This window comes from Sturnira hondurensis, unplaced genomic scaffold (assembly GCF_014824575.4).
Source record: "Sturnira hondurensis isolate 20B ecotype Veracruz unplaced genomic scaffold, ASM1482457v3 Scaffold0014384, whole genome shotgun sequence".
NCBI classification, from domain to species: domain Eukaryota; kingdom Metazoa; phylum Chordata; class Mammalia; order Chiroptera; family Phyllostomidae; genus Sturnira; species Sturnira hondurensis.
Genome location: NW_028087015.1, coordinates 14,505,775 through 14,526,600, shown reverse-complemented (window position 1 = coordinate 14,526,600; position 20,826 = coordinate 14,505,775). Strand labels below are relative to the sequence as shown.

At 46.2% G+C, this 20,826-nt stretch overlaps 2 long non-coding RNA genes and 1 other non-coding gene across 3 annotated transcripts in view; 1 reads left to right on the top strand and 2 right to left on the bottom strand.

Annotated features, from left to right (window-relative positions):
- Nucleotides 1-1,931: 1,931 nt before the first annotated feature.
- On the bottom strand, nucleotides 1,932-4,868 carry LOC118998680 (uncharacterized). The gene is made up of 2 exons (XR_005068924.1): nucleotides 4,588-4,868; nucleotides 1,932-2,328 (listed from the first exon to the last, which is right to left on the bottom strand). It is a non-coding gene; the product is annotated as an uncharacterized LOC118998680 (long non-coding RNA).
- LOC118998886 (small nucleolar RNA SNORD123) lies at nucleotides 2,421-2,490 on the bottom strand. Its single transcript, XR_005068971.1, has one exon. It is a non-coding gene; the product is annotated as a small nucleolar RNA SNORD123 (small nucleolar RNA).
- Nucleotides 4,869-5,024: 156 nt separating the features above from the next.
- Nucleotides 5,025-20,826, top strand: part of LOC118998679 (uncharacterized) — a 151,814-nt gene continuing 136,012 nt past the window's right edge. Inside the window, exon 1 of the long non-coding RNA XR_005068923.1 lies at nucleotides 5,025-5,497. This is a non-coding gene — a long non-coding RNA (uncharacterized LOC118998679). The remainder of the gene's footprint in view (nucleotides 5,498-20,826) is intronic.

Here is a 20,826-nt window from a genome sequence, read left to right as displayed (position 1 = left end):
TGGAGTCATGCTGGGAGCAGATTGATCAGAGGTGAGGTGAGGGTAATAAATCATTTCTTCAGGCCTGGAAGGCAGCTTTGAGGTCTTTTCTGAAGTTCCTCTGTCCAAGGGTCATTTCACCATTAGGCTCAGGAACTGAACCATAGCTTAGGTCACGGTGCTATCTTTAGCAGGCCAGAGGTCTGGACTGGTGACCATTAGGCCCAGGCCTTGGTCTTCTGCTGCCTTGGGGGTTGCTGATTATCTGGTTTGGGTAATGATACCCCTCCAGGGTTGCTGATTGTCTGGGTCTCTGGGCGGGGGGCACATATGTAGAGAGAGGTCTGATTTCTATAGCTGGGATTTAAGACTAAATTTAATGAAAGCCATGAGGACCCCTGGTTTCAGGAGGGAAGGGCTAGAAAGATCACACCGTTACTTGTTGCCCCCTTATACGAAGTCTTTCTTGGAATCTCACTGGCTTACATGTGATTGGTCACAACTAAGTTCCATGGAAGTTTTTTTTTTTTTTTTTTTTTTTTTTACAAGCCAGGCAGATTGCAATTCAAAATCAGTTGTGTGTTGTTAAGAACGAGTGGGGTGGTACAGAGCTGTAGCCAGGAGGCACAGGGAGACCTGGGCCAGTTAGGAGACGTACACCAGTTCTGGGTGCGTATTCTGAGTTAAGGTGACAGTGATGGGAATGGAAGGGAGGGTCTGAAGTGAGGTGACAGAAGGGTGACAGGACTCTTGACAACGCATCCTCCCACGTATGTGCTTCAGCAGACACTTGGCCCACTGGTCAATCTCACCTAGTAGATATTCTTTACCTCAAGGCCATCATGAGTTAATCTCCCTGCTAAATGATGGAATCGTCTGAGGCAGAGTAATCTGTATTTCTTAATCTATATAGGCTGAAGCTTATTTTTGAAAATTTATTTCCAAACATACTACTTTCCCCAGATCTCTGTTTTCAAAAACAGGATTTTACAGGACATTGGTTAATGAGTATCAAGCATGTGTTTTAAAATTACAGTCATTCTTTGCTATGGACTCTGAAGATGTACACAAGGCTCCATGTCAGAGAATAACACTCAGGAAATCATAGGGATGCTTTATCTCCAGGCCACAAGGCATCTGCATTTCCCTCAGGTATTCCCCAAATCCTCTAAACCCAGAATTTTTCTTCTCCCCATGCCATACTTACAAAACACAACTTGAGGTGGCTTGCACACAATTTTATTTTAAGGAAATTGGGTTGCTAGACAAATTTATCTAGAAATTTAACCATAAAGACAAGGCAAAATACTTCTAGAGATGGTTTTCACCTGGGGTGAGTTCTGGAAGCAAGCTCAAAGGTAGCAAGCACACCTGGGTTGGGTGAGGCCAGGTGGCTCTGTGTCAGCCTCCATGGAACACCTGGCAGGGACAAACAGGCTCCTGACAGACAGGGGAAGCTGGAAGCAGGCCCTGGGTGGGTGGCTGTGGGTAGCCCTCAGCTTCAGAGGAGGGAGTGGCGCAGCGGCCAGTGCACAGCCTGGCAGAGGGCTGATGCGCAGGTGCCCTCATGGTCGCCCTGGTCCTTCAGTTTAAGGGCCAGAGCGCCAGTTCACCCCATGCCCGTTTATGCTCACTCTCAGGTGTGCCACAACAATTTTTGTTCTATTCTGTTTTAGTTTCTGGCTGGTGTTTTTGAGTAAAACTGGCCTGCTTACCTCTGCAGTGGGAGAAGGCTGCTCTGGTAAAGGGAGGGTGAGCATTTCTAGGGGTAAAAGAATTTTTACCCTGGTGAAGCTTAAGGGTCTCGAGTATGGGCTCCCTGAATTCCCCCCACTTGGTGATTCTGCTGTCAAGTGTCTGGGGAGCATCACAGTCTTATCTGTAGCCATATCATGGGTCTTTTAAGAACTTAAAATAGTGTATGAACAAAAACTAGCACTAGGCAATCTTAGTGAGGCATAAAACTGCATATTGTTTTATGAACGTTGGCCATTTTAAGAAAAAAACTAATGGAGCTGATCAGAGGCTCTAGCAGTTTTTTTTCCAACGCTAAAATGCCACGGATGTAAAAGAAGGAAAACAGGAGTAAAATGGAACACCTGTGGATGACGACTGACATGTGCTCATCTGCAGGAAAATCCAGGTGAGATGTAAATGTCCATAGGCCACGACTTCTGGACTGAGGTTTTTCATGATACTAATACCATCACATGCATTATAAAGGCCACAGACAGAGGTGCCCCTTGAAGGTCACTCCTGACCACAGCAGCATCTGTAGCTCCACCAGGCGACATTCTCTTCAGCCCCTTCCCTGCTGCTCCCCTCTAAGGTGGCAGTTTACTGATGCAGCTGAAATTCAAGCACAAGGGAGAGAAATCAAGATAAAACCAGTTAATTATTTCAGAGACATAAGACATCCCTCATATCGCCGCAGAAATTGAGGTGAATCAGGAAATGGATGGCGTTTTTCAGGTCACATGAATCAGCGCCCCAAAATTCATCATTTTCACCCAGTGTTTGGTTGGTTTGCTCATTCTTTATGTTCTTTGTGTGCATGGCTGACAAGAACGTTTAGGGAAAGCTGTAATTTCATTTGTACAAGAGAACTAAACAGTTTCTTTTTAAAATGATCGCTTCTAGTTCTACAATGTAAGAAGCTTAATGTGGGAAGTTATTCAGTGAGCAAAACTTAAAAAAAAAATCCCAACAAACCCAGAAATTTCATTTGGAACAAGGGAACACTTGTGGGTTCTTCGAAATGATTTTATTGTGCAGACTTCTATACTGGGCCCTGGGCATTTCCCACACTTGTGCTCCTTCCTTTCTCTTTCAGTGCTTACAAAGGTTCCTTTCGGCTATCGGGAAAGTGAAGGGACTTTTCCCTGGGTCACAAGGTCAAGCACAACCTCAGTTTAGGGCCGGTTCACTTTAAGGATGGACTCTAAATTATTATTGGAACAGAGGCTGCTCCTCCGTTCTCATTATTAATTTGTTTGTCATTCATTATCACTAAACACACTTATTTTAACAATGCTTGGGTGTAGCCTGTACACCACTTGTGAAATTGACCTCCCTCCCCCACGGACTGGTAAAGTTACACAATTTATTGAGTTAAACCAATTTACTGAGTTAAATGTTATCTTATCAGCTCTCCTGCGTTATGACGTAGAAAACTAAGTTCTTTTCACTGCTTAGCTCTCTGTACATATGCCAAGATTTTTTTTTCAAGTGTACATGCCCTTAACTGTAATGTTGAAGGCAAGGACAGGATTAACTACACATTTGTATCCTAATTTCTGTCTCCCTTTGTCTCGGTGGCTGCAGGCTCCAAAGGTACCCACCCACCCAAGGGCTGCAAGGTCAAGAATAAGGTAATGTCCTCCTTCCTGTTCCCCCCATCCCCCAAGGGCAGGGCAGCCAGGCCAGACCTTGGCCACCTCCTCCTTCCAGGGCGTTCTTAGGCCTGGGTGCCACGTAGGCAACAGGGTTGGAATGTCAGGAATGGAGCTAGTGCCCTTCATGCCAAGCACAGAACTGTTAAGCTGTTCCTGAAGATCCCAGGAGCCAGGCAGCTGTCTGGCACCAGCCTGAAGCCCCCGCCACAACCCAGGTTAGAACGCTCCTTAAAGCGGAGCCCAGCTACTGAGGAAATCCGAGTGAGGCCTTGAGTTCCCAGGCTACTCATCACAGGTGTGAAAGAGACTTCAATAGTTTTGGTTGGGCTTCCTTCAGAATTGCTTTCTTCTAAATCTTTTATTTTAAAAAAAGCATTTCTCCAAAGGAAACACAAATCGATGTCAATTTGTATTTCTACAGCTCTTCTCTCGGATGTGACCAGCTGTGACGCCTCCCAGCCAGTGGTGGGTTCCTTGAACAGATGAGCTCAACGGCAGTTATGGGACACTGGCCGATGCCCAGTATGCGGTATCTCAACGACTGGTCCCTGCCTCGAACCATAGGGACACACTGTGTCACTAACTGAGAGAGGAAAGCGGTGGGGCGTTCGTGCGTTTCCTTTTGCAAGGGGAACTTCAAAGCCACCCTCTGGAGTCCAGATGGAGAAAAAAGGGCCCCGAGATACTGTCCCCACCCCTAGGCAGAGGGAAAGGGTCACGTGCCACTCTTCGGAGTTCCAAGCAGAGGCTTTGCAGCCAAATATCAAATTCTAGGAGTCTTGAAAAGTACTTCAGTTTCCAATTATGAATCTTTTCACCTGAGTACTTGTTTGACAGAACCGAGAGATTCTGCAAAAGTGCAAAAAGTAAAATTTAGCCCCACAATCAGACGAGCTCGTCCATCCAGGAGCCCCTCTTTTAACGCTCAGCGTGGCACTCGTGAACCCCGTGACCTGCCTCCCCAGTTCGTCTGATTCGCTCCTGTCTCTGAACTTTGCCGAAATCGACTCGAACTAGGCTGGAGGCTCACCCCCAAAGCGCTCCTCCAAGAACCCGCAGGGACTCTAGGTCTTTAAGGAGTTTCCAGCTCAGACCCCGCAAGAACATGTCTCACAAAAAAGAAAAAGTCTCAAACTCAGGAGTCCGGGAGGACCCGGCCACCTATGCCCAGCCCCACCACGCGGCCACAGTCCTCCGGGGGACACGCACATACCTGGAGCAGTGGCCGGCAGAGTGGACGCGCCACGTCTGGATCTCGGCGCGCACCGCCTCCGGCCCTTTATACCGCGCTCCCTCCTCCCCCTCAAAGTAGCCACGTCCGAGCGGCGGGACCTGGGCGGGGAGCCACCAAAGGTCCGCGAGAGTGTCCAGGGGGAGGCAGCCCCCGAAAGTCCAGGCTCTGGCGCACTCCCACCAGGGAGGCCGTAGTGGGGTTTTGGGGGGGTGCAGAAGTGCCCTAGGCTCGGAAGGGGTCCAGTCTGGGGAAGGGGCGGTGTAGGGGGTGGGGCCTGGGAGGTCAGGCGCCGGGTGGAGCGCTCGGGTTTCACTCCGGCTGGGAGGGGGAGGAGGAGGAGGCGCGGCAGCGGGGGCGGGTCGGGGGCGGGTCGGGGGCGGGGCGATCCAGCCCCGCGCTTCTCCCTTGCACCCCGCGCAGCTCTACTCGCAGGGAAGGCGGCGCCGGCGGCGGCTGCTGTATCTGCGCCCGCTCCCTTGCACTGCCCTCCCGCTGCGGGTGGGCTCCGTGACCCCCGACCGGCCGCGGCCCCTGCCGGGCGGCGGCCACCCGACTTCACCTCCCCTCCGCGAGGACATCCCGGTCCTTTTGGCCCATCCCGGGGGCTTCCCTGCGGAGCTCGTTCGGGCAGCCAACTTTGCCTCGTTGCTCGTTCCCCCCCGCAGTGAAAGAACCTGCTTCACCCCTAGGCCAGCTGCGCTTCAGGGGACCGTGAACCTGCGCTTAAGTGGCCTCCCCTGCCCGCAAGTCGGGTGCGGCTCTGAAGAAGTGGAGGGGGCGGTGGCGGCTGCTGCCTCGACTTCCCTCGCCGGGCACTGAAGAGGACACTCAGATCTCTCCGGGGTTCCAGGCACTGGATGACTGGTACGAGGAGCGCGCATCGCACCTGGTGAGCGACACCTCCCCATCCCTGTGTGGCTGTGGCCGCGGCCGAAACCCCGGTTGTACCGCACCGGTGGGGCCGGGACCCGGGGGCGGCACTGATCGGAGGGTGGGTCCTGTGGATGTTGGGCATGGTTTATTATCATCACGGTTGAGTGGGGAACCGCGGGTGGTGGGGCGCATAGGATTAGGAGGACTACCATTAGTGGGAGGTTCTCACAGTTGAGCTAGTGCACCAGGTGGAAGTTTGTGTCCCTGCCTTTGCCGAGGCTCGAGGGTGCAGAGAGGTAAGGAGCGGAAATGACCCCATGGGCGACCACTCGGTGGGCCAGATGGAACCCTTACCCAACACCTGGGAAGGTTCTCAGTGGAGGTGTGTGCCCGTATCCCTCGCGCGCCCAGGCATGCATCGACGGGAGCGAAGGGCAGGGGTCCCGGTGTCCGGCCCTTTGTGGTCCCATAGCCTTGCCAGCAGTCCGGCTGGGTCAGCTTTTTCTGTTCCAGTTACAGCGGTTTTGCCGCGCGTGTGAGAAGCTGGGAGGAAGTGGGACTCAGGCTCAACTCCACCAAGCGCTTTGGTTAATAGGGGAGATTGAGGCCGGGGACCACTCAGAATGCCGCTGCCAGGATGCAGAGGCCCGGGGAACCGCCTGCCCAGTGGTCTGCTGGCGGGTGAGTCCCTTTCTGCGGGCATCTTTGCGCCCTCCGCGAATTTCGCATCCTCTGCCTCAGGGTTTCGGGGACGGAGTCTGATGTGGGCGCTGGAGGGAACTGGTGCTCCCAAGATGTCCGGGGCAAACACCGCGCAGGAGTGATATTCGTGGGATCGCTTCCCGCGGCGCCGCGTGCGGGTCCTAACAGAGTCAGATCCGGATTCCCCGGGCTTTGGCGGGAAGCGCGTTCACCTCCTCGTCCTTTCCTTGCTTTGTACCTGGATGCGGCTGCTCGGAGTTGGGATTTAACTTTCCTGCGCCTGTGGCGTCCCGGGGATCCCCGGAAGGGGGCGCTGAGAGCGAGCGCTGGAAGAGCGAGAGAGGATGCTGACGGAGAGCCGCGATTCAGTCCTGGGTGAGTGGGCGGGGGTCCCAGTCAGCAAACAGCAGGGCCAGGTAGATCTTGCAATGATTTCATAGGGGTGGAGGGTAGAGGGTGGCGGTAGCTGATCTGTGGACCAGAGGGAGCTGTCAGCGTTGCTAGAAGAAGGGACAGGAAAGGTGGTTGCCAAACATAAGTCCTTTAAATAGGAAGGTTCCTTCCAGAGACAAACACATACTACCTGAAACTCTTCCTGTCTGTGCATCTGTCTTCCTCTCTGTGACGATTGTCTGCTCAAAAAAAAAAAAAATCGAAATTGAGTGAAGGTAATGTGATTTATGTTTAATACTGACATAAAGTTCTGCTTCTCAGGAGATCATTAGTTAAAATGCCAGGAGTTACAGATGATTGTTGTAGCTTGTTTTTAAGGAAAACAATCGTATATCACCATTAGCGTCTCCAGAAGAGCTCTGTCATCATGGCCAAGTTTGGGAACAGCAGATATATTACATAGTGAGCCTCTCCCAAGGAGGCACAGAAAGACAAAAACAGACTTTACTAGGTAAGATTTTAAACACCTGATTAGCACTGCTAAATTAGTTGCTAACTAATGCCAGTTTCATTATTGAACAGAAGGTAATGTTTATCGTGCACGATTTTGAATGACCAGTACACAATTTCAGTTCAAGCAGTAATAGCTTAAGTTGTATATCACTTAAATAAGTTTTCTGGTTGCTGATTTTGTTTACCCCAGAGGAAACATGGATTTTTTTTTTTTTTTACTGTCAAAGATTTTTATCCATGTTTGTTTTTTAACGAAAAGCAGTCCATAATGTAACTGTTTGGGTCACTTGAAACACAGATTTCATTTTGCTTGAGTTTCTCTGGTGAAAACTTTGCCACAAAGTAACAGCTCCTTCTGGGTGTTGCACCGCACCCTCGGATGGAACTGGGGGGGGATGAACTAGTACCTGCTTCTGCATGTGTTTAGCCTGTTTATGCACTTTTCTGAACAGGGCGAGGATGGATGATACTGATCATTTTACACGTTTTAGGAATTGTGCTAACTTATTTGATGGTTTTAATGGCAAACAGCTGCGAGATCCCTGCTGAGAGCAAAGACTTTGGTCTCCTGGGTGGTCAAGCTTGTCTCTGTCCAAAATACGTTTTTTGAGATGTTCAGAATTTGCTAATAATAAGCCTGTGTTCTTCACTGCCCCTTTGTTTTAAAATTATTTGTTTGCCATTTCTGGATAGAATGAAACACAGGAACATATAGTGTGGTGGCTGTGGGACCCTAATGGATGCATGCATGTTCACGGAGATTTTGCCTTAAGTTTTAGAGAGTTCGTGGTCCTTCCTTTGCAGTAAGAAATCTTGCTGCACAGTTACTTTAGGCCCTTGATCAGGGACACATATTAAAATCAAGAAACTGTTCTCTCTGTTGTATGTTAATTGCTCAAAATAACAGATGCCAGCTCCTTGAGACTATATCAGATGTTCTTGATATTAGAGAGAGCTGCTCAACTGACCGAACCATTAAACAGTTTTTCATTAACTTGGTGATTATGTTTAATGATTCCAATTTTTGGGGGGTTGTAAATCATAGAAATTAAGGCTTTGCTTCTGATACACAGAAGTGTCTAGCCAAAGATCTAAAGGCATTCCGTCACATAAATAAGTAATCATGAACTCTAGAGTTAACTAAGATTGGAAACTAATCCTTAAGAAGAGGTTTGGATTACAAACCATATGGTTTGCAGGATAGAACAAATAAATCAGTTTATAATATGTCCCAGTCAAGGAATCCAATTGTGTAGGAGCGTGTGTACAGTGTAAGAGAAAACTGGCCCCACCTCGTGTGGTAACTTCTTCATAATTCTGGATTCTACAATTATACCAAATTTGTCTTAAAATGCTTCTGACATTGTTGTTCTAGTTACTTAGACAAAGTGCTTAGGGTGTAATTATAAACCAAGGGATACGTTTTTATGTTTAGTGTTAAATAATTTTAAAATGTAACTTACGGTGTCTAACAGATTGAGCTATACCTGCCTGCAAAGTGTGTGAAACCTTGTACATTTCCGCCGACTTGCATCTTTGTGCAACTTTAGACTGAGAAAGTGAACCTTTTTCACTTTAGACTGAGAAAGTGAGTCCTCCGATGACTATGTATATATGTTTTACGTTATTTATGTTATCTTTATGTACTCTTGTTGATAATATAGACATTGTCACGTATGTTCCCAGCAACCTTTTAATATCGAGATGAAGAAGTTTTGTTGAAAATTACTTGTCTTTATCACTCTGCCTGCTGCCTTGCAGAAATGATCCTCCGCAAATAGGGAGAGACCTGCTGTCTCTTATTCCTGCACAAGTTTGTTGCATCCTAAAGACAAATTCACCAGGGGAGGAGTAGCTCACTGGCAAGTAGAATGAAGAAGAAACTTCTGGTAGGCTTGATAAATATGTCACTTATTTTTTTGATATATTTGTCAGGTCCTGGTTATCTGATATGTAAAATCAAATTCTAACAGCAGGAAAAGGAGAAGAACATTAAAGCCCATTAGAATATACATAGATAATCTTTTCACTTTCAGTGAACCTACCCAAAATTTGTTTTGATTCAGATCAAAGCAAATGAAAACTTGATCCAAGAGAAGGTAGTGTATATAAGTGATCTATTATAATGCACTGGTATCGGCAGCGTTGTTCTTTGTCATCTGAAGGTTCTAGGGCTAAGAAACCTGGCTCTGAATGCCACAGAATATTTTGAAGCCAGGCAACTTCAAAGAGAAGTTATATTTCACCCGGGGCATGGCATTTAAAACAGGATTAACCCAACGGTGGGCTCAAGAAAACAGAACATTTTCTCAAAAGAGTTACTGTTGTCTTTTGAAAAAATCCCTTCTTTTTGTCCAGGATTAATGGTTATTTGATGAGAGCAAAGGTGACACTTTATTTCCTTTTTCTAAGTTTTAAAATATACTGGCAAAGTACTATTGCATTTGAAAAAAAATCATTTCATTCTTTCATTTTCACCTCATACTAAAGTTGGTTTCCTGAATAATATTGAAAAACACTATCTTTCAAAAGAATAGTTTTTTTAAAAAGCCATGAATTTCTTTTATTTCTGGAAGGCCATGAACCCGCTAATCTTTTATCTTCTCATCTTTCATTCATTATCTGTCATTGTATCTCTGTGGAATTGGCTAGCCTAGCATTCATGCAGAATGATGAGGAAGTATACACTGGAACGATTTTATTTTATGCTGCATTTTTATGTACGTTTGAGAGTAGACCACATTACTGTTACAGGTAATTCAATTACAGATATGTATGATCGGTAACCAGGAGAGTGATGCTATCACTGTGCTGGGGAAAATACTGTATTTGCTGAGATGTGAAATTAAGTAAGTTCTAGGCAAGTGACAATCAGGATTGAGCAAGGACAAACTGTTCACAGGAAATAGAGCCTCTTTTCAATCACTTCAAATCTACCTAAGGTTTGGCAACGATAGATGAGGCGCCTATGCGAGGAAAGGCGGTGCCAAGGAAAAGTCAGAAGAACAACTCTGCCGAGCAGTTTCCTGTGCGTTGTCTGGACCATCAAAGATGGCTGGCTGGTGCTTGGCTCGGACTTCCCAGAAGAGGTGCATTTTGCATAAACTGAGTCCAGATAAAATTCCACACGAAGAACTACCCGTCTTGTAAAACAAACAAACAAACAAACAAACAAACAAAAATACCCCCTGGAGATGAGGCACATTTTGGGAGGGGCTTCCCAGACTGCTCTCCAGCCTGCTGTGGAGAGTGGACACACTGGAGGCCAGGGACATGTGTGGGTGGACATCCTGCAACCAAACATTTCAGAATCACCACTGGCCTCTGTGATTTCTTTTACAGGACTGAGATTTAGATCTCCCATAAAACTTCACTGATTGTAAAGCTGAGAACATTGTTTGTGACTAGTGGCATAAAGCAAAAAGAATCACTGTGGACGTTAAACTTCCTTTGTCCAGCAGAAATTGTAATGAAGCCGTTGCTCATGCCAGTTGATGTCCAACTATGAACTAAAGAAGGATTTGTTTCTGCGATGTCTGTCTTGTAAATGCCTCTGTTTTCTAGCTGTGGATTTGTCTTTAAGAAAATTAGTGCTGGAAAACTGGGTAGAGTAAATACCAGAAGCCCACAGTTACTAGAGCCTGGAGAGGCCTCCTCCTCCTTGAATGAAGCACTCTCAGGCCACGGAGTGGTCCTCAGGGGACAGGTCCGCCCACCGCACTGGAGACGGGTCAGCACTGGTAGACAAGTTCCTGGCTAGAGTTGGGCAGCTGGAGAGGGGTGGTGTGGGCAGTAGCAGGTGACAGTGGCATAACTGTCCTGTGTGACTCAGGGGTGCCAGTCAGAAGTCCTGTGAGGTCTCTGCCCAGAGTTTGTGGGTGGAACATGTGGGTGAACTTGGACATGGCCAGGTGTCAGTGGCCGCGGGTCAGAATCCACGTGTGCATGGAGTCTGTGGGGCCTTATAGAAACAGGGCCTGGAAAGATAAAGGGGTTGTGGAGATGCAAAGCCTGGCAGGACTTTTCTACAAGACTGGCTAGGATGTTTGGTTCTCAGGGTTGGGCCTTGGGAATGATGACACAGAACACATTACTGGAACTAAATCACAATGTGGAGAACAGATGGAGAAACAGCCGGAGAGAGGTCTTTAAGTTTGGATGCCATGATAGAATTGAACTAGCAGGACTACTGTGAGTATGTGCTTAGGATGATCCTTAGACCAGAGACCTGCAATGGGGACCGGGTTGGCTCAATGAGGAGGGGATGGCACTGTGCACCTGAGGCTGGGACAGAAGAGTCATGTGGGACCATGGTTCCCTCACCTGACTTGACCTGGTCGCTGTTCCTCACTCCTGACTCCAGCCCCTCTGGTCTCCTTCCCAGCCTTCGTGTGTTCTTTTTTTTCTGCTTGGGTAGGCTCTCTACTGTCCTTGATGGCTCACTGCTTCCAGATCTCACTGCTTCCAAGGTACCCCCAGATCACACTGTCTAAAATAGCATTGCCTTTCTCCTCTCTTCCTTCAGCCTCTTTTTTTCTTCATAGCATTTTGCACTATTTATTTCTTGAGGGTTTTTACCAGTAGAGAATTGAGCTTAGGAGACAGACGAGATTGTCCTTTGTGTCTCTGGTGCTCAGCAGTGCCTGGCGCGCATGCTGCCCTCAGTCCATGCGTGATGAGCAAATACGTCAATAAATGCCGTTGTATAGTACATAAACAGTGCAGACTGCATGGCAGCATCCTAGATAAAGAACTGTGGCTATGGAAGCTAAACACTAATTATATTTTTTATACGGAGCAAAATGTTTCAAAAGCCCCCAAACTGATTTATTAGCCTACTCTCGAAACACAAATGCCTTTGTAAGCCAAGGACTATACATACTTTATATATCCTCATTCGGGGCCATTTGCACAGTAAGTAAATGCTTGTTAAGTGAATTGATGACCTCGCTTGACTTAGAAATTAGCATGACAACACTTCATGTGTGTTAGAACATTTTATGTATAGTCAATCATAAAAGAGTTGAAATTCAGGGGCATTGTCTTAGTTAAAACAGCATCCCTCCATTCCTTGGTCCCCATGCACAAAAATTCCAGGGAACATATTGTATCCTTATTACATATTTTCACATGGTGCAGAGATTTTAGAAATACTAGGGTATTTTTGAAATACGGCAGGCTCTCTTAATTTATTCCTGGGATTAGTCCAATAAGCCTTGTCACTTAGTTGGATTTATAGGTTTAATAAGCTGAAACAGATGAGTGGATAAACACAATGTGGTATAGCCATACAATGGACTACTATTCAGCAATAAAATGAGCTCTTGATCTATGCTGCAATATGTGTGAACTGTAAGACATCGTGTGAAGGAAGCCAGTCACAAAAGACCATGTATCCTGTGGTTTCATTTATATGGCATGTCTAGAAAAGGAAACCCATAAAGGCAGACAGTAGATTCTTGGTAGCCTGGGGCTTGGGGTGGGAACTGGGCACTGCAAGTGGGTGGGCCGGCCTTTTGTGGATGATGGAAATGTTCTAACACTGGGTTCTGGAGGTGATCACGCAACTCTACACTTAAAAAATCATTGACTTGTGCACTTACAATGAGAAAATTTTATGGGATGTGACTTATATCTCAATAAAGTTGTTAAAAATTAATCTGGGGCATAACCTCAAAAGATAGAGCGCATTAAACCGCCAACAGCCTAGCCAAAGTCTGCTGCCGTTTCTGGGAACTGTAGTCTGTTTCCACGGTTGTCACAGAGCCTGGTGCTGAGGCCACCGGATGCCCAGATGACAGCGTTTCTTTGGTGCTGAGGAAGTGTGTCAGAGCTGGATCTCCGTAAGGAAAACAAGCAAGCACAGGTTGTTTCCAGATGAGACCACAGTACTGACTTGAATCAGTGCATTAAACTAATTAGCTGACCTAGCCGCTCCGAATTTGGTTCACCCTAATTCCCTGCTATCTGTTAGAGTGTACTTCTCTTCTGCCACTTTTATCTGCCACTTTTGTTGTTGCAGAGCTCAGGGGGACATACTGGAAAACAATCTCCTGGTTTCCTTTGGGCTGCAGAGTGTTGCTCTCCTCACCAAATGATTCTGCTCTCCGGTGGGAGGGAAAGTCCACCATATCTGTTTCTATGTCCTTGTACACTGTCTTAGCAGGCCCTTGGTCTCAGCAGGTGAGGTGGGTAACTTTAAACAGCCAGACCCAGAGGCAGACTGCGGATTTTTAAATGCCCAGAGTCTGAGTAGTTAAAGGGGAGTGTGCTCATTTTCTGCCTTACCAGAAGACTCATAGAATCACCCCTAGCTTTTTCTACTCTGCTTTGGCGTGTTTTGCAGTTCAAGTACAAGATGAAATGAGGTTGTGGGTAGAGATGCTTATGAATTGCCTGTAATTGCCTTGCTCTTTGACTGCTGTCTCTGGGTAGAAGTGAGTGTCTTTAGTTCTCCCCTCTTGTTTGTTTATTGCTACCTCCATCTGTTCAGTGTGTTCAAACCCTCTCTGCCTCCTGCCGGGGGGTGGGGGGGTTCTCAGCTCTCTTCTGGCACCAGGCTCTCCCCACACCAGTTGGTTTCCACATGGTGACTTTCCGTGGAAGAGTGTGCTTTGGCACAGAAGCCACGAGCTCCAGATACCCCACCCGCCTTGGCCTCCAGGAGCTGGCTGAGACCTGCCAGCCTTCATAGTGCTCATGCATCTCCCCATGAGTAATAAAGTATTTTTGATCCAGCCTCGAGATGTTTCCAGCAAGCATTTTTGACGTCGTCTAAGTTCTTCAGAGCTTGTGTGCAGGATTCAGTAGTTGCATGCAAAGATTGAGACTGACAGTTTAAGTCCTTGTGTGACAGTTTTTTGAACACTTAAATATATAATTTTGAACTAGCTTGTTCTGAATTTGCCTCCTCCCAAGCTTGCCACCTAACTTAGACACAAATTAAGAGTAAGATTTATACAATCTTACTCTTGTAAGATTGGTGAGTGGTTAGGCGTTATTTATGAGATTGCATTAATATTTCCTTCTGTGTATTAGATGGTAAAAAAGTGACATTTTTATTTTTGATGTCACTTTCGATAGTTTAATTGGTCAATAAATGTGTAGGTTGGTTTTATTTGTGTGTGTATATGTGTGTTTGTGGTTTTGTTTTTTTTCTTTAATTTTTGATGAGATTTCAACCAGAACTAGTTAGGCATTCTACTAAATAGACTGACTGGTTATATGATTAGAGAAATGTCCATGTTTCCAGGCCATATATTTAGTTTCGAAATACAAGCAGTAAGAACAGGGTACAATTTTCTCTGGTTTTAAGACCTCTTTTAGAATAATTGTTGATTTGTATTGGATCTGATAGCTGGAGTTGATCATAATTAAAGTAACACATAGTATTATACACAGAATTATTGAAGACATTGTCCTCAGTGGGGAAAATGTATTAGACTATTACTTTAGATGATTTTTACTTTTTTCTAACCATTTCTTTTCTGGAAAGCATCCAAACATTAACATTATGTACTGCTTTTGGACACTCTAAAATGTGTAGGGTTCTTTTTTAAAAAAAGATTTTATTTACTTATTTTAAGAAAGGAAGGAGGGGAGGAAAAAAGAAAGGGAGAGAAACATCAATGTGTTCCTCTCACACCTCCACTACTGGGGGCCTGGCTCACAACCCAGGCATGTGCCCTGACTGGGAATCGAACCAGTGACCCTTTGGTTCTCAGGCTGGCACTCAATCCACTGAGCCACACCAGCCAGGGCCAAAATGTGTAGGATTCTAACATGGGAAGAGCTGGAATGTTGACTGCGTAGTCTGGAGGGCTGATGTGTGCAGTCTGGTCCCCTGCTGGCACTTCCTCACCTCTTGTTGCTGCTCTGAAATTAAAAACTGTAGGATCATTGACAATATGTCAGTGAAGGAAAATTCCTCTGAAGTTTGAGCTGGGAATTAAAGTTAGACACTTTATTTACTTAAATTTAATATTTCAGGGCTGTAAATACAGAAGAAAGGTCATTGTCCTGGCTGCTGTGGCTCAGTGAATTCAGCACTGGTCTGTGAACTAAAAGGTCACCAGTTCGATTCCCCGTCAGGGCACATGCCTGGGTTGTGGGCCAGGTCCATGGTTGGGGGTGTGTGAGAGGCAACCAGTTGATGTTTCTCTCCCTCTCTTTCTCCCTCCTGTCTCCTAAAAATAAATAAATAGAGTCTTTTTTAAAAAAGATCATGTTTTAGAGTAAGAGTCTAGTGCCCAGATACTGAACTCTTGCTCAAAGGAAAGTGACCAGATGTCCGATGTGGAAAGGAGATTTCCTATCTTTTCTGATAAGGTGGCTCCTCGAATATCCTGGGATGACTTTCCCCCACATCTGAGGATTCTTCATTTCTCCCTCCTTATCTTAGTCTCCTCCGGTCAGTTTCTCTGCTGACCTAGCAGTCTTTTAATTATCATGTTCCTCCTTCACTACACAGTTTTGAGTCAGGCTGAGCTCCAAATAACTTCTAATTGACCCTGTATTTCTAATAAGATCCATCTCACTCCCTTTCCTTTCCCTTTTCTGATTCAGTGTCCTCCGCCATGTAAAAGGGAGTTTGTCTGCTTTTGCATTTATCTCTGACACTGTCTAGAGTCTCTGGTACCTGGCTCTTTACTGTGGAGACTCAGAGCTGTTGCTGGTGCGACAGGGACCGCTGTGGACATGTTCTTGTGCCCCATACTTGTTGCTGGGCTGCTTATGTTGGCTCATACAAATCAGACCTCATGTAGGTCAGTTCTGAGTACGACAGGAATGTGATGGCTATTTGGTGACATTCCAACATTTGCTTCACATTTGATGGTGCTCTCAAGCATGCATGTGCTTATGAGGAGAGAGCCACTTGTCACAAGGCAATAGGACCCCTTCATTCCTTAGTCTTGCCTCATGATGGGAAGGAGCTGAAGCATTGGGGCTGTGGTCTCAAGGCCCTCCCTCATCTCCAACTTTGCATCACTCCCACTTCCTTGGCGCTTGGTTGCAACCACAAAGGTGGTGCTGGGCAGGTGGGGATGCCTGAATCCAGGTGCTTCAGATGGACATAATTCTCAGTGTACTTACCCACCCTTGTTGCTTTTTTTTTGTTTTCTTTTTTTACAAGGCACATCGCAAACTAATTTTTTTCCCTACAACTTTCTCTACCAAAAATGCCGCCTTGAATGTAAATTACGCAGTGGTCAGCGGGGTGGGATGGGGGGTGGGGCTCTGCCGGTTCTCAAAGCACATGCTGGCTGTCAAGGCTTTCAAAGCAGACTCCGGAATCAGACCTGGAACCAGATTTATCTCCATCTGCCAGCCGTGATGGAGTTCCTAGGTCCTGTTACCAGCTTATGAAAAGAAATCATTCATGAAACTGCAAGCTGGTGAGTAAGAATTGCAAAGATTCATTCACTCGAAAGTTCAGCCTGCAAATATTATTCAGCTTTGAACATTTTTCTCCAGTCCCACCACCTGCTGAGTTTCCATCTCATTGAGGCTTATCATAGTACAGAAGAAAGTCTTTGAAGGTCCACAGTGGGGATCTTAGGGGACACGTGCCAGAGATGATGTCACAGAAGGAGGACCTTCCAGAAGACATCCCACACCTCACGCACCCTGATCCAAGAATCTGTGTCACGAGGTCCCATCTCTAGTGCTTCGTGGAGTAAATGTAAATGCTTGGACTTGAGTTGCTAAGGCTCCAAACCACAGTTAGAACGAGAGAGGGGAACCTACAGACAACCTTCATAGTGCTCAGACACCTGTCCATTCAAATACCGTGAAGACATTTTTAAAAAGAGTATCTTATCTGTTGATGAATGAATTGTTTATTGAGGTAAACTCAAGGAAATTTATGATTTGAACCTGGATCATGTCCAGAGGGGAGATCGACTGGACCAACATGGAGAAGATGATACAGAGAGTGACACACCTTAGCTTTCGGTTGGGACGAAGGGGATTTCCCACGGTCCAGATGGTATTTAAAAGAGACTTGAAAAATCATATAATGGAAATTATAACAGAAAAACTCCACAGTGCAGGTTCAAACACAGTTTATAAGTGTATTAGATTTCTTTGTTCTGGTTGGTAGAGGGGAGCTGTATAGGCTTTGGAGTGAGTTTGGGAAGGGGAGCAACTGTTAAACATTCTTCATTTGATCTTTGTGACCCTGAGAATTCCTTCACAATCTTTTAGAAAATCTTTTTCTTCTAGTGGCCAGTTGCTTTGTCCTTTTCTTTGGAGGAGGAAAATCATCGTGACTTAGCCAGTGAGTAGAGGAGAGACTCAGTAAGGTGCAGGTCTTGATTCGTAATTGTCCAGAGGGTCGCCCACACACCATCCAGGTCATGGTCACCATGAAGGAGGTACGCAGAAAGGAAAGGATCGCCCTGAATAATGGAGACCCCTCTGAGCTACAGAGAATGCTGGTTCCATTTAGTCTTGTTTGTTTGTTTGTTTTTCCTTTTAATGAAGGCCACTCTTGTTTCTTCTGTCCTCCTCCTGTGCCTGAGACAGCGGGTGTTACCTGTAAAAGCAGTCACAATTCTGACCCTCCTCACAAGCAAGCTTGTGATCTGCAGGTGAGCATTGTCTTGGGGTATGGTGACACAATTTGGCGTGACACACAGTCCCATGGACAGGTACCCTGGCTTCCTGCCCCTTGTGGTGGGTGCTAGTGTGGCCCATAAAACACGGCTACGAGGTCACCCCCAATAACCTGTAATCACGTCTCTTTAACTAATGGTGTTAGCGTGTGAACTCTGATGCCATTTTGGATTTGCTACTACAGGCCTTTCAGTGGGATTTTTATTTGTTCCTCGAAGAATTGGTTTTGGGACCCAGATTTCTTGCCTTGAGTTTGTTGAGTTGAGAAGAAGGGTTATGATTGGAGGCTTGCCAGCCATTCTTAAGAGGCCTGGACCAAGGACGCCACTAGTGAATGGCTCAGGTTGGGGACTGATGTGGGAGGCCTGCAGGGCCCGCCAAGGGGCGGGTTTCTCTTCAATTGCGCTTTTGAGTGAACACAGGGCTGGCCACCAGGCTCACTGAGGCCTGCGGGGGCAAACCGATGGGAATGAATCAGATGCACATTGGGGCAGGCCGCTTCCTGGGGAGTCTATGGGGCTGCTCATGGTGATCTTGATTCTCCTCCAGGAAGAAGTTACCAGGTTTTTTTAAACCTGCCAGTTGGGATACACATTGACTTTGACAGTTAGCCATTTTGCCTGATAATAGCAGTGTGACCCAAATATATCACATTTTGTGTCAGATATTTAAAAAGACCCTGTGAAGGGGGCTGTAGCAAAACCCATGTCTTGTGTCTTTCCAGATGTGATAAGGAAAGGTTTTGTAGTGCATTCTGTAAAAGAGTTTGGCATTAGACTTCTAAGAATTGGTAGACAGCTAAATGAATTCATATAAAGAAATACTTAGAGGTACATATAAAGCTCGTAAAATACATGTTTGAAATGTTTGCCTTTTTTGAGCAATGGGGAGGTTGTCAGCCATTTCCTTCCCCCGTATTAGCTTCCAAATGATTAATTGGATTCATTTAATTAACTGCTCCACATTTAGTGGAGTGGAGGCCCAGGGTTCTTCTGAAATAATATTGTTTTCCATTAATCTACAGTATACCACATGACTTGCTTGTACGTAAAGAAAAGACATTCAAATATGTATTAACAATCTTCTAAAAATCATTTACTGTTAGTTCTGAAGTGGAAAGTCTATTTAGAAAAATCTTAATGGATAGTCTCAAAAATCCCGTGTCATGAAATTCTGCTTCTTTACTGCATTTCATACGAACAAGCCGGGTTTGAGGCTAGAAGCACTGTTCCGTTGTTGCCACAGTGACTTGAAATTTTCGGAGGGGCAGCTGAACTATTTTTAACAAGTGCAAATGTATCCTGAGGTGGCCAATTTCCAATGATCCAAAATTAGTCCTGGGATCTTGGACACCACAGTGTCGCTCTCGGACAATTAGCATGCTTAACATCTTTGAATTTGTCAGCGTAAATCGAATACCAGGATTGATGGCTTTGGCCAAAGGATACATAATTGTTTGGAGAAAACAAAAGGATTAATCTCGTTGTGAACAGAGTTCAGACTTTGCAGAATTAGGTGCTGACAAGGTGGGTGCTGAATAAAATTGGGAGCACTTGTAAGTGATTGGAAGATGTCGGTCTCTTGGGGATGAGGACAGTTAAATACCTAAAAGGGGCATTTTAATTTTATTGGTGGGAGCATAAAGGAGAACAGCTGAGATTTTTTTCTTCTTGTTTTGTTTCCAGGAAAAGAAGCTTAAAGGGAAAGGTTGACTGGGCCCCAGGGCAGAACGGGCTTGGTCACCAGAGTGGCCTTTCGCCTGTGCAAAGCAGGAGAGATAGAGTTACCCTCTCTCCTTACCCATGTTGCTCCAGTCATCCTGCAGACAAATGACCAATTTGCTCCGAAAGAATCGTATTTACTGTTGCCCACGTCTCCAGAAACACTTCATTATTCAGTACATATGAAGCAAGCCGTTGTCCTTTGCAGGGCTCATTGATTACCAGTTTTCCCTAAGGTTTTGAGTTTGCTTGTAAATTAATCCACAGTTTATAACAGGGTGGGCTAATCTTCAATAGCTTTATTCTGACAAAACCCGTATGTTGTCTTAAGTGCTAATTGAAACTGCCGTGGCTGACAGGAGGTAGATCTGATTCAGAGGAAGGGACACGCCCTTGGTTGAACGATGGAGTTTTGTTTGTGGAATGTTGACCGCCTCCAAGTTGATGTGACCATTCCACAGGATGCCAGGATTGGGAAGCCACTAGTCAGACTGACCACTGTGTCTCTTTCTCCAGGCAGTGCCTATTGTACATGCTCAGAGCTGGTGATCTGTTCTCTTAAAAGAGGGCTTATGTAGGGCCACCATTATAACAGAGGCCATTGGTTTGACCCCAGTCCATCTCCAGGGGAGCCCCAGGGTGAAGGATAGCATTCAACCAACCAGGAAGTGTTTACCAGAAACTTCCTCCGTGCCAGACCACAGTCCCTGCCCTGAGATACAGCGTGTGGAGGGAAGAGATGGTTTCTGTTCTTTTGGTGCCTGTTTTCCAGAGGGTGCTTCCTTGTCTTGGTGTGGATGGCATTTGTCTCCATTTTCCACGACCCAGACTGATGTGTCAGGTGCAGCCGAGCCCCTGGGATTCCCTAGAGCCTTGAGCCAGGATGACGGAGATGGCAGGTGGGAGGAAGAGTGCGCCTGTGAACCGTTGGGGGCGTTGTGCAGTTTCCTCACCCTGGCAGAGCAGCCTTACTTGCTGGGATGAGAGGGAGTGGTGGAGATTTGGAAGGGGCGTGCCCCACGGGCACGGACGGACACGTGGTTGGTACTTTGACCCTTGGCTCTATGAGGGACACCCTCCACTCACTGTACACAGCCGCACACATCAGAGCACATGTGCCAGGATAGGGTGTCTTCAGAGGGGTTTCTCTACCAGGAGTCAGGGCCTGGAAACCAGAAGTGACTTCAAGATTAAGAAGAAAAAAGATGGAATGTTCTAGGCTACCTTTTCAGGATCGTAGAGGAGTTTGTAGTCCCTTGTGGGGTCACTGAGAGCCCTTCCTTGTCAGGGAGCTGGATGCCAAGACCACTATATGATGAACTCACCGTCTTGCATGGCCCAAAATACACGCTGTTTCTTGGTGTTCTTTAGGGACAAAAATTGAATAATGCATCTTTGT